This window comes from Mesoplodon bidens (assembly GCF_964165515.1).
Source record: "Mesoplodon bidens genome assembly, chromosome: 10".
In the NCBI taxonomy this organism is placed as follows: Eukaryota; Metazoa; Chordata; class Mammalia; order Artiodactyla; family Ziphiidae; genus Mesoplodon; species Mesoplodon bidens.
In genome coordinates, this window is record NC_138172.1 from 98,063,380 (window position 1) to 98,081,166 (window position 17,787).

The window sequence follows — 17,787 nt, forward strand, 5'->3', positions numbered from 1 at the left end:
CTCTTGCCGTATAACAAAGCTCTCCAACATGTAGCAGCTTAAAACATTGATCATTTCACACAAGGTGCGTCATCTTGGCAAACTTGACCTGTCTGTACATGAGTTTCTTGTGAAATGGAATAATGCTAGCATCTACTCCATCATGTAAACCACTTGGAACAGTATCTGGCATACCATCAAAGCTATTATAATCACGCCCAGGTTCTAACAGGTTTGTATTTATGTCACAGACCCACCCACCTGCTGAGTGGGTGAGGGTTGGTATGTAGCTAAACCCAGCCTCACCTAGTCTGCAAATTATTCTGAGGCCTCGGCTTGTGACAGTCATACTGTGAGTCAGTTTCCTCTTCTTGACAAGAGAGAGAGGATGTATCTCACCGGGGTCCTGGGACTCTTGGGGAATAGAAATTGATCTGGGCTGGGCCTTATAGAACTAGTTAGCTAGGGAATCACATTGTCTCAGGTCCTTTTAAACCTTGGTGGAAGCTGCAGTGGAAATGTAATTGGGCTGGTCCATGCCATCGGGGTGTGGCTGGGGGTGGGGTCTGTCACGAAGCCTGCAGGGAGCTCTCTGGCTCTCTTTTTCAGAGGACCCTGGTCGTCTGGACTCAGCCCCTGAGTTGTTGAAATTAAATAGATTGACAATTCAGTTTCTCGGTCAGACTAGCTGCATATCAAGTGCTCAGTAGCCACACTCTCGTGGCTTGTGCTTTCCTGTTGGAAAGTACAAGTATAAAACATTTCCATCAGCATAGAAGATTCTATCAGACAGGGCTGTTAGATCCGGGGTTCCATCCCTGACCCCCACACACAGCCCAGCTGGCAGGTGGCAAGAGCAGAATTTCTCTGACCTGCTGTAACATGAGGGTATGTGAAAGGCCTCTCCACCAAAAACATTTCCCTCACTTACAAGGAAGATTCTGTGAGTGTTCACCATCCATTTCTTCAGATGAAAGTGTATCTCTTTTTTTTTTTGCGGTATGCGGGTCTTTCACTGTTGTGGCCTCTCCCGTTGCGGGGCACAGGCTCCGGATGCGCAGGCTCAGCGGCCATGGCTCACAGGCCCAGCCGCTCCGCGGCATATGGGATCCTCCCGGACCGGGGCACGAACCCGTATCCCCTGCATCGGCAGGAGTACTCTCAACCACTGCGCCACCAGGGAGGCCCTGTGTATCTCTTTTTAAGCCTCAAGTAAAATGCAAATAGTTCAGTGGTACAGTATAGTCATTAAAACTTTAGTTTTATCTGCTATTTCTTATTCATTCAGTCAGTATTGGTTGAGCGCCCAGTGTGTGCCAAGATGCTGGGGATACTGCCTGTTCTTTGTTCTGGGGATACTTCAGAAATTAAGACAGAGCCCCTCTATTCACAGAGCTAATATACACATAAACAAACACATGTATAATACTTCAGGTGCTACGGAGAAAATCCAAGCAGGGTGGAGGGATAGACAGTGTGAGGGTCAATGGGGCGGGGGTACGTGCCATTTAAACTGAGCGGTCAGAGGGGTTTCTCAGTCAAGGTGACCACTGAGCAAAGAGTTGAATGGGGAGGAGAAGTGAGCCCTGAAGATTTCTGGAGAAAAAGCAATCCAGCAGAGATGGCAGCACATGCAAAGGTCCTGAGGTGGGATTGTGTTTGGCACAGGCAAATAGCAGCACATGGCAACATGGAACCAAAGGAGTGAGGAGAGAAAGGAAGGGATGAGGAGAAGAGGAAAGTCAAGAGGAGAAACAGCAGGGCCAGATCAGCAGGCACTTGGGATAATTTGGCTTCTACTATGAGGCAAGCCAGAGAAGGGCTTGAGCAGACATGATATGGTTTTGCTTTTAGTTATGTATTTATTTATTTTTAAATAGTTATTTATTTGGCTGCGCCAGGTCTTTTGTTGTGGCATGCGGGATCTTCATTGCCGTGTGCGGGACCTTAAGTTGCGGCATGCGGGATCTAGTTCCCAGACCAGGGATCGAACCCGGGCCCCCTGCGTTGGGAGCGCAGAGTCTTAACCACTGGACCATCAGGGAAGTCCCGATATGATTTTGACCTATTCCGGGGTGAGAGCAGTCACAGTACATCAGTGTAAGTTACAAGTGCCCCCAGAAAACTTCCATAAATTTGGAGAACCACGAGATTCCCAGAGGTGTGCCCGTGAGCAGCCGGCTGCAGCTAGGATTGAGGGACAAGACCCGCGGCTGCTTCAGCCTCCACTGGTATTTAAAATACTCAAGAGGCTCCGTTGCGTGGTGGCCCAGAACCTTTCCCAAAGCTGGGTTCTAGCATTATCCGGCATTATTTGCTGAGTCTGCCTGACTCACTTTGCTAAAGCCTCCGTTTCTTTCCAGGCTGACTCAACATTTTCCTTCTTCCAGGAAGAGAACTCCCTCTAATCCATCTATTCTAGTTAATCAGTCTTTTCCCTCTTAATGTCACTCCTCATTAAAGCCAACTTTGCTTGTCCCAGACTACCTGGGCCAGTACCTCTCTCCCCTATGGTCTTTTTCTGTCTTGTGGGCCAGTGTTGTATAATCTACCACGCATGTTGTTGCATCGTGTGCTGCAGCATGAGTGCAATTGGGATACCTATTTTGCACCCCACAATGTTGGGTTCCCCGTAATAGGGGTAGACGAGTGGTAGTCACAAGTAGATGTAATCTAGTTTGAGTGTGCCACAAAGCCTCCCACAGCCTCCTCGGTCTCAGAGCGGGGCTGTACCGCAGGGGCGCTTGGATCCACCACATGATGCTTATGCTATAATCTCATCCGACACCTACTGTATTCCTCTTTTCTGCATAATAATTTTCCATCCACAAAAAAGGGGTGATGTGCGTTCATGCATAGCAGTGGCATGTTGGACATGCTGCCATTGTATTTTGTCCACTGTAACTAGGGACCTTTCCAAGTATTCAGACATCAAGGTTCATGGTTACACAGACATCAGTCCACTAGGAGCCATACACCTCATGTTCTGAAGTCCCAGAAGGAAAAGGTGCTCCCATAATTCCCTCCCACATTCCTTGTAGTAAATAGAGCCTGAAAAATAGGAGTCAAAAAACTAGAGTCAGGGCTTCCCTGGTGGCGCAGTGGTTGAGAGTCCACCTGCTGATGCAGGGGACGTGGGTTCGTGCCCCGGTCCGGGAAGATCCCACATGCCGCGGAGCGGCTGGGCCCGTGAGCCATGGCCGCTGAGCCTGCGCATCCGGAGCCTGTGCTCCGCAACGGGAGAGGCCACAGCAGTGAGAGGACCACGTACCGCAAAAAACAAAACAAAACAAAACAAAACAAAACTAGAGTCAAAACTGGACTTATTGTTAATGGCTAAACGGAGTCTAGTAACGTCCTCTTAGTCACTAACTAGAGTCCATTTAGTCATTAACCATCCATCTAGCATGACTCCCAGAGTGATGCCTCAAGTTTACAGGCTGCCACTAGACCTTTTCAGGTTCCCAAACCTGGGCTGGTCTTGGCAAACATCGCTTTACCCTCCCAGGTGTCAGGTACAATTGTCCTAAAAGATAATATGAACTTCTCGTTCTGAGCCTCTTTTGAGGTATTATCAATAATATAAAGTTGGATTTCCCTCATTGCATGCCCCGCTTATTCATTCCTTTCCTCTCAGCTATTATCTCTCCTTCTCTCCATTTGTCATTTATTTTTACCCAGACTTTTTCACCTTTGGAAGGGACATTCATTTCGGCCTGTGTGCTGGTCCAGGTTGCTGGCAGCAATACTAGTCTAGCCAGTGTCTCCCCCTTGGTCCCCCCCCATTCGTATAGAGTAGGGGGTTACCCAGGTGAAGAACAGTACATTCACTGTCACCCCAACTTTTCTAGACAGGGTGAAGGTACAATTCACCCTATCAGGACTGTAGGAATTCTGATCCAAAGGTTGAAAGAGATAGTTACTTGCTCAAGAATCATCCCTGCTGGGACTTCCCTGGTGGTCCAGTGGTTAAGGCTCTGTGCTCCCAATGCAGGGGGCCCGGGTTCGATCCTTGTCAGGGAACTAGATCCCACGTGCCGCAACTAAAAGATCCCGAGCCTGGCAACTGAAGACCCGCGTGCTGCAACTAAGACCCGTGCAGCCAAATAAATAAATATTAAGAAAAGAAAAAAGACTCATCCCTGCTTCCAGCACCTGCAATTGCATCCCTAGTCCTGGGGTGACTGCATCGAGTAGGAAAAAAGAAAGTTACAGAGTCGCACCAGCATCCTCCCTCACTCCCTCTCCTCCACACCGGCCCCCCACCCCGGCAGAGGAAGCTACTGAGGCCCCCTCTTGTGGAGTGTGAGCACACACTCGGGGAGGCATGTAAGCCTGTGCTGCATGCCTTTCTCTCCCCCCTGCCACCCCCGGTTTACGACAACCAATGTTTCAACTGTCTGTTCTGCTCCTCTATTAAACCATTACTCTAATGAGGATATGCAATGTGATTTGTCCATTTGATAATGGACACTGTTGGATATTATGGGCTGGAGAGGACATCCCTTGGCCTGAAGAAATGTAACTTGGCAGCCCAAATGGGTAAGGACCTTCTGTTCCAATCCTTTAACAGTATTTTGAGCATTTGTGTCTACCACTGCCTACGCGAAGCCCATTCCAGAGTGAGCGTCTATCACTGTTACGACCCATTCATAGTCCCCGGGGGTGTAGTCCACTTGCCAGCTATGTGCAAGGCCTTCCCCCAGGGAATTTCCCCCATAGTCATCTGCACTCTCTGTCTCTCTTGTTGACAGAACAGTTCTGGTTATTGTTCTGTGCCTCAGAAGGCGTCTGACTTTAGTCCTTCTCTGCATTGCTGCAGTACGCCTCACGTCCATCCACTCATTTCATGGACCCAGGTGTCCAAAGGGTCCACTTGGTGGATCCAATCACCTTCCAAACCTAGAAGGGAATTTTTCTTCTTCTTTTTTTTTTTGGCTATGCCGTGCGGCATGCAGGATCTTAGTTCCCCAACCAGGGATCGAACCCGTGCCCCCTGCAGTGCTGCCCTGGAAGCACAGAGTCCTCACCACTGGACCGCCAGGGAATTCCCAAAAAGGGAGTTTTTCTTCTCTCATTTTCTTTTTTTAAAATTTATTTATTATTTATTTCTGGCCGCGTTGGGTCTTTGTTGCTGCGCACGGGCTTTCTCTAGTTGTGGCGAGCCGGGGCTACTCTTCGTTGCGGTGTGCAGGCTTCTCATTGCGGTGGCTTCTCTTGTTGTGGAGCACGGGCTGTAGGTGCACGGGCTTCAGTAGTTGTGGCTCTCAGGCTCTAGAGCGTAGGCTCAGTAGTTGTGGCGCACGGGCTTAGTTGCTCTGCGGCATGTGGGATCTTCCCGGACCAGGGCTCGAACCATGTCCCCTGCATTGGCAGGCGGATTCTTAACCACTGCGCCACCAGGGAAGTCCCAAGAAGGGAGTTTTTCTGATGGGCATTGACATGTCCTACTTAATGTGCCCCTTAGAATGATGTCACCAAGATGGCGGCATAGGAAACCCCAGGCTCTGCCCCACCCCTGCGAAGGGCCACAACGACACGGCTATCCATGAACAAAAACAGAGGGCTCTGGAGCCCACTTACGTCAACTTAAGAAACTTCAGCAATAGAGCAGAACAACAAACCCAAGAATAAGTGCACACAGAGAGAAGGAAGACAGCTTAATTTTGCTTTCATCAGCCCATCCCTGGGCTGGCAGTGCTCAGCACCAGCAGTAGAAAGAGGTCCCCTTGCCAGGAAAGGAAGAGCAGGGTGAGTGACCAGCCGCCCCAGCCTTCTGGGGCGCCATCCGAAGGTCCTGCTTCAGTCTCATTCCATTCAGATTGCAAAGCTAACACAGGTGGCCACGAATAAGGAAGAGAAGCAAGGCTACCAAAGACAGTGGAGCAACTGTGGTTCACAGTGACCTGCCACACATGCAAACCCAGCAGCTTTTTTTTTTTTCTTTTGCCGTACGCGGGCCTCTCACTGTTGTGGCCTCTCCCGTTGCGGAGCACAGGCTCCGGACACACAGGCTCAGCGGCCATGGCTCACGGGCCTAGCCGCTCCGTGGCATGTGGGATCTTCCCGGACCGGGGCACGAACCCGTGTCCCCTGCATCGGCAGGCGGACCCTCAACCACTGCGCCACCAGGGAAGCCCATGAGCATCCTTTTAATAGTCCAGTTTTCCATTGTCCAATCACTTGACCATACGACCAGGCCATTAGCTACTGCACATGAGTCAGTGAAAACCCAAATGTAGGAGCTTTTCCCATTGTTCAATTCTTCCATCGCTGCTAGAATAGCCTGCAATTCAGCCCATTGAGCTGACTTATTCTTACTTTCTTTAATCGGTCTTTCCAGACAGGATACTGTTTATTCATCTTGCAACTGTCATCTGTAAACCAGCCAGCTCTTTGTTGGTCAATTGAGAGACGTTCATAGCACCATTGGCCATGAGGCAGTAAGTCCCAGCAGTTCTTCAAGTGGTTCCAAAGTCAGTCATGGGGAAAAGAAGCTACCTGCTGTGGGTATGGTGAGTACCACCCTGCGTTCCCCTGGTAGCATGCTCCTGTGTAAACCATTTCCATTTTTAATGGAACTCCTCTGAGCACTGCCTTCCTTGTAAGAGTGTTTCTCTGACATCACCAGGACACTGTGGACACTTCAGATTTCATGATTTTGGATGACCTACAGTTATTAAGGAAGTCCAAATCAATGTCAAATAGCTCACTAGTAATTGTTTCTCAAATAATGTGTAAGGGGCGGGAGGCAGAATTTGGAAATTTTCTGGTCCAAAATCCCAATGGTTGCCACTGGTAGGTGCTCATGGGCTTATGCCATTGGCTCTGGTCTGCATGAGTGGGAGAGGCAGGCACTTCCAAAATCATATTTGAGTGGGGACCCCAAGGCCCCAAAGGTGGTGAAAGAGCCATCGCATTTTGTAATTCAGATACATCCTGCTTTTGTTCAGATCCTCAACTAGATATGGCTTTCCTCGGTATTCTTACAGATAGGAGCTAGTGTATTTCCAGATGTAGAATATGCATTCTCCAGAATCCAAATAAGCTAACCAAAGGCTGGAGGTTTTGCTGGGTCCTAAGGGTGAGTGGTGATAGCACTTAATGTTTAGTCTCTTGTGGAATACCTTGAATGGCTCTGGACCATGACAGTCCTGAGGATTTCACGTTTCAGGCAGGCTCTTGGATCTTTGCTAGATTTATTAACCAGCTTCAGTTGGTCATGTGATCCATCACTGCATTCAAGTCAGTCCTAGCTTGCTCTGCAGTTTCCAATATTTTCGTTATGTCATCAGTATGCTATAATCTTACACGCAGGACCTGCAACAAGGCCCAATCGCTTCTGACCAAATTATGACAGTAAACTGGTGAGTTCAGGTAATCTTGTGACAGGACAGTGAACACAAACTGGAGTCCTTCTCACATGACTACAGTTGGCTCTTTTTGAGTTTGAAACAGAGAAGAAAGCATTCTAGAGATTAATCAGAGCCCCAGTCTTCTTGAGCCTGTTGTATTTTTTGAGGGTGAAGCTGGGGCTGTGGGCAACACAACCTTAGTTAAGCCTCACTGGTCTGCTGTGAATCTTCAGGCGCCATCTACCTTTTCCCTGTGCCACACAGGGCTACTGTGCAGAGCATTCATTGGTACCAGCCCGCCAGCTTCTAGCATGTCATTAATTAAAGTGGTAATCTCCTTTTGCCAACCAGGTATTCTATATTGTTTTAAATCAACCACTGTGGGGGCTCAGCAGTCCTCAGGTTCCCATTCATCATGTTCAATCAAGACCGGCCCGAGGGCAAACTTACATGCCTCTGTTTTACAAACTTAATTAGGAGAAGCAATGCCTAGTAGGACATAATATCCATCCCAATAATGCATTCAGGTAAAGGAGCCATTACCATTTCACATTGTTTGAAAATCCCAATTTTCATTCAAACTTTCATCTTTTTTTTTTTTGGTAGTGCCACACTGCTTGTAGGATCTTAGTTCCCCCCAACCAGGGATTGAACCCGGGCCCTCAGCAGTGAGAGTGCGGAGTCCTAACCACTGGACTGCCAGGGAAGTCCCCAGACTTTCACCTTAATCCCGTCAACCACTGCATCTCTATCCTCCCCATCTAAACTTAGCTCACATTAAGACTTCACCCACAGGTTTCAGATTCACAGCGCATTGGGCCCCTGTGTCAAGGCGTCTCAGAAAATCTCCCCCTCTCACCTCCACCCCCTCATTTTACCCACACATGGGCACAGGCCTTGGGTCCCTGGCTAGGGGTGGGGCTGTCAGTCTTTATACATCCGTCTATACACATAGGCACACACAAGGATACTTGTTGTAGCATCACTCATAGTGGGAAAAAAAGAAAACAGAGTGATTTTCAGTTAGTAGGAGAATGACTCAATGAACCATTTCGTGTTTCATATGCACTCATAAGGACCAAGGAGTGTTAGGCAGCCTTTTAAATGTTGATGAGAAAAAGCAAGATGAAGAAACACATTTACAATATGATCTCATTTTTGCAAATCAAAAGATAGCAAAAACCTGTATGTCTCTATCAGTATGTTAATATTTATATGATTAAGTGAGTAAGTATTATATCAACCAGGGTTCTTCGGATTTTTATTTTAAGGTATTGGCTCATGCGACTGCGGGGCTGACAAGTCTGAAACCTGTAGAGCAGGGTGCCAGTCTGGTAACCCGGGCAGAATTTTTTTTTTTTTTTTTTTTTTTTTTTTTTCTGGTACGCGGGCCTCTCACTCTTGTGGCCTCTCCCGTTGCGGAACACAGGCTCCGGACGCGCAGGCTCAGCGGCCATGGCTCACGGGCCCAGCCGCTCCGCGGCATGCGGGATCTTCCCAGACCGGGGCACGAACCCGTGTCCCCTGCATCGGCAGGCAGACTTTCAACCACTTGCGCCACCAGGGAAGCCCCCGGGCAGAATTTTGATGTTTCTGTTCTCAAGGGACCTCAGTTTTTGCTCTTAAGGCCTTCAGGGTTGGATGAGGCACACCCACATTACTGAGGGTAATCTCCTTTACCTAAAGTCAACTGACTGTAGATGTCAACATTATCTACAAAACCCCTTCACAGCAACACCTAGACGAGTGTTTGATTAAATTACTGGGTACTATAACCCACCCAGGTCGACACATCAAACTAACCATTGAGAAGAAAACTAACTATATGAGAAGAAAAACATGGCAGTTACATGAGCTACCTTGGGGGGCTGAGGATGGAGGGGAAGTTAATGTGGGGGGGCGAGAGGAAGAAGAGAAGGAGTAACCAAGTGAAAACGGGGGGAAGGCATGTATCTGCTCACTTGATACACTGAGGGAGTACTATGTATTATCTGAGTATATATGCGTAAAGAAATTAAATATATTTTTACCAAAGAAGAGCAAACAATTTCCTCTTTTTCTACTTAAAAAGCTTCAAGTTCCGGGCTTCCCTTGTGGTGCAGTGACTGAGAGTCCGCCTGCCGATGCAGGAGCAGTGAGAGGCCGGCATACCGCAAAAAAAAAAAAAAAAAGCTTCCAGTTCCACCACCTAGTTTCTCTTCATCTCCTCCTGTGAGGAAATATCTAGAGAGAATCTCTGCCCACAGGATCCTTGAAAAAGCGAACTGCCCACAGAGACCAAGGGGTAGGATTTCGGAGTACTGTCCCCTGAAAGTTCAGCCTCTGCTCGGCCAGCATGCAGCCCTTGTTTTCACCACATTCTACCATTTGCCAGCATCCCCTCCCCAAAGCCCATAGCTGATCCATGGCTTTTATGGCTTCCCTCAAAAAGATGAGTGGGTCCTGTCAGATTTCTCTCGGAAACGTCAACCAAGCAAGGAAAGCCATTTCCAGTTAGTAGTGAGTCTTTAAATGGAACAACTCTGATGTGGAGGGAAGCTGGCGGGTGTCCACGGAGGCATGTCCAAGATGATGTGGAAATGAAAGAAGATTGTTCAAAGAAAGAGGAACAGAGCCAGTCCCCAGAGGAGTCTAGAGGGCATATAGCCCCGGCAGAGAGAAGCATCATATAATGGTTGTGGAAAGAGAATTTACCAAATGTATAAATCAGGGCTTGATTCAGTATATACCACCTTAATGTAAACAGATTTCTCCTGAGCCAGTTTGGTCCTTAGGCCGTAAAATTACTCCAGTCTTTCTTCCTGCAGTCTTATTTCTGCATTTCTTTTCACATTCTAAATCCACACCCCCCTACGCCAAAGACAGCCACAGTACTCACCCAGCTCCAGCACTCTCTCACTTCTAAAAAATATACTCACATCTGACTTCAGAAGCTGACTTCAGAAGCTGGAGACAAAATGAAATAACTTCCTGTTTCAGAGCTCTCTGAAACAATTCTGCAAGCCACACCCAAGGCTTTTGTTCATGAGGGATAGGCAGTTCTAAATATTTTCAGGCTCTTGCCTTGTATACTTTACATGGTTGTCACTTTGAGTAGAAGAAAAATGGAGATGGGCCCCAGATCAGACTACGCCTGAAAATCTCTAACTTCTGGAAAAAAGGCAAAACCCAAATCAAACCTTTGCCGTTTTATTTTAAAATGTATTTTATCACTATAGTAGGGGCACATAATTTTAAAACTAGAAAATACTTTAAGCTATAGAGTGAACATAGCAGTATTATTTTTCCTTAAATTCCTGCTTCCCAGGACAATTCTTTTAGCTGTTTCTTATAACATTTATTCTCATGTTGAGGGAGAAGATAGATGGGCTCCAGGTTAGACATGTATGGAAAGCTTCCCGTGTACACTTTCAGACGGAAACAACAACAGGAACAGGGTAAATAGCTGGACTTTGTCTCCAGTGGACACTTTATCTGAGCTGAGTCCTGCCCAGATAAAAGATAAAGAGAGCACATGTTTCTCATTCTTGAGGTCAAGGAGACCTGCCCAACTACACATGTGCAGAAAGCCTCCTTGGGGGTCAAAAAGGATAGGGTGCCACCCCATAATAGATGATGCCAAGCCTCCCGTAGGCCTCTGGGCTGGAATCCATCTTGGAAAAAAGTTGCCCATTCATGTTGGGAGGGTCCTAGGGCAGGTCAGGTGTGGGAAACGACAACAACAACAAGATAATTGGCCAAAGGTAAACAAAGGCTCAGAAGAACTGCCCTATATAAACGATTTAACCGCCTCTTTAAGGAGCTTCTCCTTGTTAGAGAACACAATGCCCACGTCTCTCTGGGTGTGTATCTCTGCCTTGCTTCTGTCTTCACTAAACTGTTTGTCTGTGTGCTCTCCCGTGTGTTGCACTGTGTCTCTAATAATAAATTTTGTGCCTATTTTTACAGTTTTTGCCTCCTTGAAACATCCTTGCTTTCAAACAGGGTCAAGAGCCAGGGAAACTGCTTCTACCCTATAACCCTTGTTGGTCTAGTGGCTACGATTCCTGGTTTTCATCCAGGCTACCCAGGTTTAATTCCTGGGCAGGGAACTAAAACATCACTTCAAGCCACCAGGCACTGCTATCTCCTCGAGATCGATGTTTCTATGTAACATTCTTTTTTTTTTTTTTTTGCGGTGCGCGGGCCTCTCACTGTTGTGGCCTCTCCCGTTGCGGAGCACAGGCTGCGGACGCGCAGGCTCAGCGGCCATGGCTCACGGGCCCAGCCGCTCCGCGGCATGTGGGATCTTCCCGGACCGGGGCACGAACCCGTGTCCCCTGAATTGGCAGGGGGGCTCTCAACCACTGCGCCACCAGGGAAGCCCCTATGTAAAATTCTTACACAACTTCTTGATTTTTCAGTTACAGGTATTATCTATTGACTGCCTGTTATGTAAGTTGATAATTTAGGTCTCTTCCATCCTACTCTCACTCATAGACACACACACACACACACACACACACACACCCCTCCTTTCCTCTCACTATAATTATATTACAATTTTTGTTTTATTGGTTATGCAGTATTGACAGGGTAATTATATAAATATAATTTATAGCTGAGCCACGTGTATACAATGATTACATTTGTACAACTTATTTTTTTTAATTTATTTATTTTATTTATTTTTGGCTGTATTGGGTAGCTGCATGCAGGTTTTCTCTAGCTGCGGCGAGCAGGGGCTACTCTTCGTTTCGGAGCACAGGCTTCTCATTGCGGTGGCTTCTCCTGTTGCGGAGCACGGGCTCTAGGCACGCGGGCTTCAGTAGTTGTGGCACGTGAGCTCAGTAGTTGTGGCGCACAGGCTTAGTTGCTCTGTGGCATGTGGGATCTTCCCAGACCAGGGGTCAAACCTGTGTCCCCTGCCTTGGCAGGCGGATTCCCAACCACTGCACCACCAGGGAAGCCCTACATTTGTACAACTTTTGTTTTCTCTAGAGTTAATAATTGCTTCATTTTTAACTTTCCTTTATTTAAGTTTCTATATACTTATCACTGCTTCCTTCTCAAAATCTGTGACAAATATGTAACTCTCTGAGAGGGTTATATCTCAAGCTATTAGTATGGTTATTTCTGTGTAGTCTCCCTCCCTTCCCTCTCATTGGCACTGGGACGGCAGGTTCTTCTCTCCCACGACTTATCAAATCAGAAGTCAACATTCCAAGAAAACACAGGCCCACGTATTGGATAAAAATGTTCACATGTGTAGTTGCAAAGCCGTCTTCTCCTCTTCCAGTAACTGAGTGGGCTTAGAGGAAAGGAAGGATATTAGTAAGCCATATAGCACCTCACCCTGAAGGAGAAAGTTGGACGGGAGAAACAGGAAGTTCCTAAAGTAGAGGGAGGGGAGAAACTTTCTGTGACAGAACCAAGGAGTGGAGTTGGGTGGACTCAGCACCAGCTGGTCCTCTGATTCCACACTGGTGAACAAGCCAACATGCAGCTAGTCAGGACCCCATAGTTCCCCTGAACAGAGGGAGAAAGACCTGAGCACTTCGTGTGAGAATGAGGGCATGAAGGACAAGATGGCTGCAGACAGGATCAGGTGGGAACGCCACTATGCATCTGACATTTAATAATAAACTGCCTGATTCGAGCATTTAACTTGCTCTGAGAGTTTTTCTGTCGTAACCTCTGGGATAGCTTATATTGGCAGAGTACTCCCACGAAGGTGATTTCCTACATAACAGAACTAGAGGGAGAGGCTTTATCCTGGAAGGTGATCTACAGATATTCCTCTGTGGCAAAGCCACTTTAAAAAGCCATGGCTTGGGGCTTCCCTGGTGGCGCAGTGGTTGGGAATCCGCGTGCCAATGCAGGGGACACAGGTTTGACCCCTGGTCTGGGAAGATCCCACATGCCACAGAGCACGTAAGCCCGTGTGCCACAACTACGGAGCCTGCACTCTAGAGCCCATGAGCCACAACTACTGAGCCTGCGTGCCACAACTACTGAGCCCATGCGCCTAGAGACAGTGCTCCGCAACAAGAGAAGCCACCACAACGAGAAGCCCTCGCACTGCAACAAAGAGTAGCCCTCGCTCATCACAATCAGAGAAAAGCCCGTGCACAGCAACAAAGACCCAATGCAGCCAAAAAAAAAAAAAAAACACACACAATAAATAAATCAAATCAAATAAATTAATTTTAAAAAAAGAAAAAGCCATGGCTTTTTTCCTTCTTGAAGAAGACCCGATCACAGCTGATCAACCCAGTTGGGAGCCGTGCTCAGGGTCAGAAATCTTGAAGAGTAAGTCTTGTCCCTAAGATGCACTCTTTGAGGAAATGATTTTCCCTATTACTGAGGGAAATTTGTCAATAGTTAAGACTACTCTCAAGAAATGCAATACAAGAAACCCTGTACCCAGTGAGGTAGCTTTTGACCCATGGCCAACCAAGTTTTTGCTTGCTTGTGTGGAGGGCATTGAAGTCTGAGTGCTCTAAAAGCTCCAACACCTCCTTGACTGGGCAGTCTTCTAAGTGTCCTTGGGCATGCTAGTTTTTTGGTAGAGAGCCCATGCTATTGGGCCAGTAGAGAGCTCAAGGGCAAAGCTAGTTTGTTCCTTAAATACTTACAAGAAGACTGGGACCTACGAAATTTGCTTCTGTGCTGAAATTATAAACATGGGTGCAGAAAGCCCTGTCTGGAAAAACATTTGATTATGGAAATGTACACAAAACTCACACTGATCAGGTTTAGGTTGGAGCTGCTCTAATAAAAACCCTTGTTCCTAGTTTTAGAAGGAATAGTAAGCTCACCCTCTCAACTTCTCTCAGTTGAGCAAAGTAAGAGTATGGTTGTCAGATGTGGCAAGGAAAGGTACAGGACACCAAGTTAGATCTGAACTTTAGGTTAACAAAGACTAGTCTTTAATTTTTAGTGTTTAACATTTAAAACATCTAGCACGAGTACATTCCATGCAGTGTTTACATGGGACACATACTAAAAAAAATCTGGCAAACATGTTGGGGAAGGCAGAGGTAGTTTAAATAAGTGGCTAAGGCACACCTAGAAGGGACTTGGTGAGATTTCAGTCACGGTCATGACAAATAGTGCCAATGAGAGTGCATCCAACAAGTAAAAGCATTAACGGTAGCCCTGCAAATCTTTGGAAAAGTAGGAAGAGGGGGTCCTCCAGGAGCTATCCCCAATTCAGTTGCTGAAACAAGGAGTTCTTGGTATTTGGAATCATCTTGGGGCTCTCTTCTTTCAAGGCCACCAATTATATTTGATAAGGGCTCCACCTTTATGACCTCATTTAATCTTAACTTCCTAAAGGCCCTATATCCAAATAGTCACATAGGGAGTTAGGACTTCAACATACGAACTTGGGGCAGGATGGTGTGTGAGGGCACAATTCAGTCCACAGTAGGGGGCATTCGGGGACTATGCAGAAGAGGAACTCCAGCTCCACTCTTAGAAGGTTTAGGAGCAGTAGGGTTAAATTAGGAAATATCTAATGAGCCGAGGGCCTGAGAATGGATTATGTCAGGCTGTATTTACTTTTTTTGTGTGTGTGGTATGCGGGCCTTTCAGTGTTGTGGCCTCTCCCGTTGCGGAGCACAGGCTCCGGACGCGCAGGCTCAGCGGCCATGGCTCACGGGCCCAGCCGCTCCGCGGCACGTGGGATCTTCCTGGGCTGGGGCACGAACCCGTGTCCCCTGCATCGGCAGGTGGACTCCCAACCACTGCGCCACCAGGGAAGCCCCAGGCTGTATTTATAAGTGACCTATATTTCTCTTTAGAAGGCTTAGGATATATATTCTTTTTTTGTCCATAAGATTCTGAAATTTCATAATGATGCAACTCAGGATTGGTTATTTTATTCCAGTATCTTGGAATATGATGGGGGGTGGGTAGGTTTTGTCCTAGAAACTCATGCCATTTGTTCTGAAAATGTTCTCTGTTATTTCATCGACAATTTTCTCCCTCTGCTTTTCATTATTTTCCTTTTATGGAATACTTATTATTTCCTGCTTATCTTCAGATTTTTTTCTTTTTCTCTCCTATTTTCCATTTTAGTGGGTTTTTTGATTGTTATTCTTCTTTTGCTCTTCTAATTTCTGAGCTATTCTCTCAATTTACCCTCCTCACTGTCTATTGAATTTTTCATTTTGCTTCCTTAGTTTTAATTTCCAAGAGCTCTTTCTTGTGCTCGGAATGCTCTGATTTTAGACCCTTTCACTCTTGTCTCAAAGGTGCATTATTTTTTCACAGTTCTCTGAGAATATTAATTACTGTGGTCCCTATATTTTTTGTTTCCTCTCCCTCCTCCATGTTGGCTTGTTTGCTTTATATACCAATCTTTATGTTAGAGGTGTTTCTCAAATGTCTGGTGATTTTTGATTATCCACTCATCTCTTTTTGTTTTTAAAGTATTTCTTTATTTGGCTGTACCGGGTCTTAGTTGCAGCATGCGGGATCTTTGTTGTGGCATGCAGGCTCTTAGTTGCGGCATATGGAATATAGTTCCCCGACCAGGGATAGAACCTGGGCCTCCTGCATTGGGAATGCAGAGTTCTAACTGCTGGACCACCAGAGACGTTCCTCCACTCATCTTTTTAAAAGTGGGACACTAAAAGTTACAACACACAGAGCAAAGAGATGCCAGATTAAAGGCAGGGAGGACAATTAGAAGGGGCTTAGGTCAATTTGCTTCATGCTAATTCTTCTAAAAACAAGTCACTGAAAACCCAGTTGATTTAATAACACTTGTATCCTTGTAACAAGGATAATGTTTAGAAAAATATAAATGTGTTTTTTTTTTTTGGTCTTTCTCTGTAGGTGATTTTCCTCTTGTCAATCCAAGGTACCCATTTCCTGGAAGCAGACCAGCATTTGTTACTGAGGGATTGGAAAAAGAACTGATGAGGTGTTCTTCAGCTTCTGACATGCGTCATGGCATTTTGGAGCAAAGCAATAGATTTGAAAGCCAGGTTTTATATGAGAGTGAGTTTTCCAAATCCTATTAGTTCCCATTTACTAGAACAAATTCTCAATGTATAGGGAAAGTAGCTACGACATTGAAGTCAGAGAAGAGGAAGCTGTCGCACAGGCAGGAGCCTGCTCTTCTGGCTCCAAAATGATGGGAAATAGAAGAGAGAGAAAAGAGGTGCTCACCTCACATAGGTAGGTGTCCCAGATTTCCCATCTCTGACCTTGAGCCTGGAGGGTTAAACGCTCTATTAGATGACTAATACAGTAAGTAAGGGTAATACTTAGGGCCAAAGTCAGGCATGCCCCGATCTCATTTGGAACTCTAGAAAAATATCCAACTGCCAGCTCCCTTACAACCTCCCCTGCCCCACCAGACGTGTCTGCAGACTGCCTCTGTCACAGGATATCCCCATCCAAATTTTCCCTGTGTCATCAGATACCCTCTATCAGTACTTAGGTCACAAAAAGATACACCCTCCTCCAAAACACTCTTCCACATCAACACACACACAGCTGCCTGTGTCATAGAAGCTCCTGAACGCCAAAACAGAGAAGGAGGCTCTTGGAGAAATAGATTGCTGATACGAGAAAGACAGTTACCCTGAGAGCCGGCTCAAGTTACTACACTAGTTCTGCATAGAGCTCAGTAAGAGAATATTCTCAATGTCAAGATACTAAGAGGATTAGGGGGTTGAACCACAGCCATATTCGCGTTTTTCCCAGTTCTTCTTCCTCAATTCAGATTAATAGCAGAGACTTAATTGAAAAGTTTGAGCCTGGGGTCTCCAATGGCCAAGACAGTAGTCACGTGGTGGCTGACTCAGCTGTGAGGCATAGCCAAGCTGAGACAAGTGCTGGGGTGTAGGTCCCGTGACCCACTTTCTCCTCCTTCTTCTTCTCCTCCTCCCCCTCCCCCCTCCCCTCCCCCTCCCCCCTCCCCCCCCCTCTTCTTCTTCTTTTTTTTTTTTATTGTTTCTGCAGAGGACCGAGTAGGAGCCTATTTTGGCAGGTCCCTCATGCCAAGTTGCAAAACTACCTCCTATCAAAAAGGTAAGAAATGTATTGCTGTCATACTTCAAAATGCAAATTGGAAAAGTTAACTAAGTAAGCCCTTGAGAAAGGATATGAAGGATAAAGGAAATCCAAAATCTTCTTCCTGAAAGAATCCCACTGTATTCAAGCAACCCAGTGTTAAATTAGTTAAAGAAGGGCAATTTTTTTTGCACACGTATGAACTAGAGAAATTATGAAATGTATGGAATGTATAGAATGAGTTTTCCTCATTACCCTCCAATTTTCACTTCTTTATATCACCCCAGGTTTTAGTCATTCTTTTACGGACAATCTACTCAACAGCCCCCCACCCCAGCCCAAATCTGACAAACCCACATTTAGCCACATATAGGTGAGAATAACCTAAGATATTGTCTCCTCAGTCAGTGCACACTTTAACAAGTATCTATTTATTCAAGCC

The 17,787-nt window shown here is 46.4% G+C and overlaps 1 protein-coding gene across 3 annotated transcripts in view; it reads right to left on the reverse strand.

The window, feature by feature from the left end:
* The window catches only part of GCNT2 (glucosaminyl (N-acetyl) transferase 2 (I blood group)), a 126,908-nt gene extending 116,590 nt beyond the window's left edge, over positions 1–10,318 (reverse strand). For 2 of the 3 annotated variants that reach the window (XM_081245733.1, XM_081245738.1), the window contains exon 1: positions 10,213–10,279. The gene's annotated coding sequence lies outside the window, so the exon portion shown is untranslated. Of the gene's footprint in view, positions 1–10,212 lie in introns of all 3 variants that reach the window. The other variant, XM_081245734.1, reaches the window with a different exon arrangement.
* Between the last annotated feature and the right edge of the window lie 7,469 nt (positions 10,319–17,787).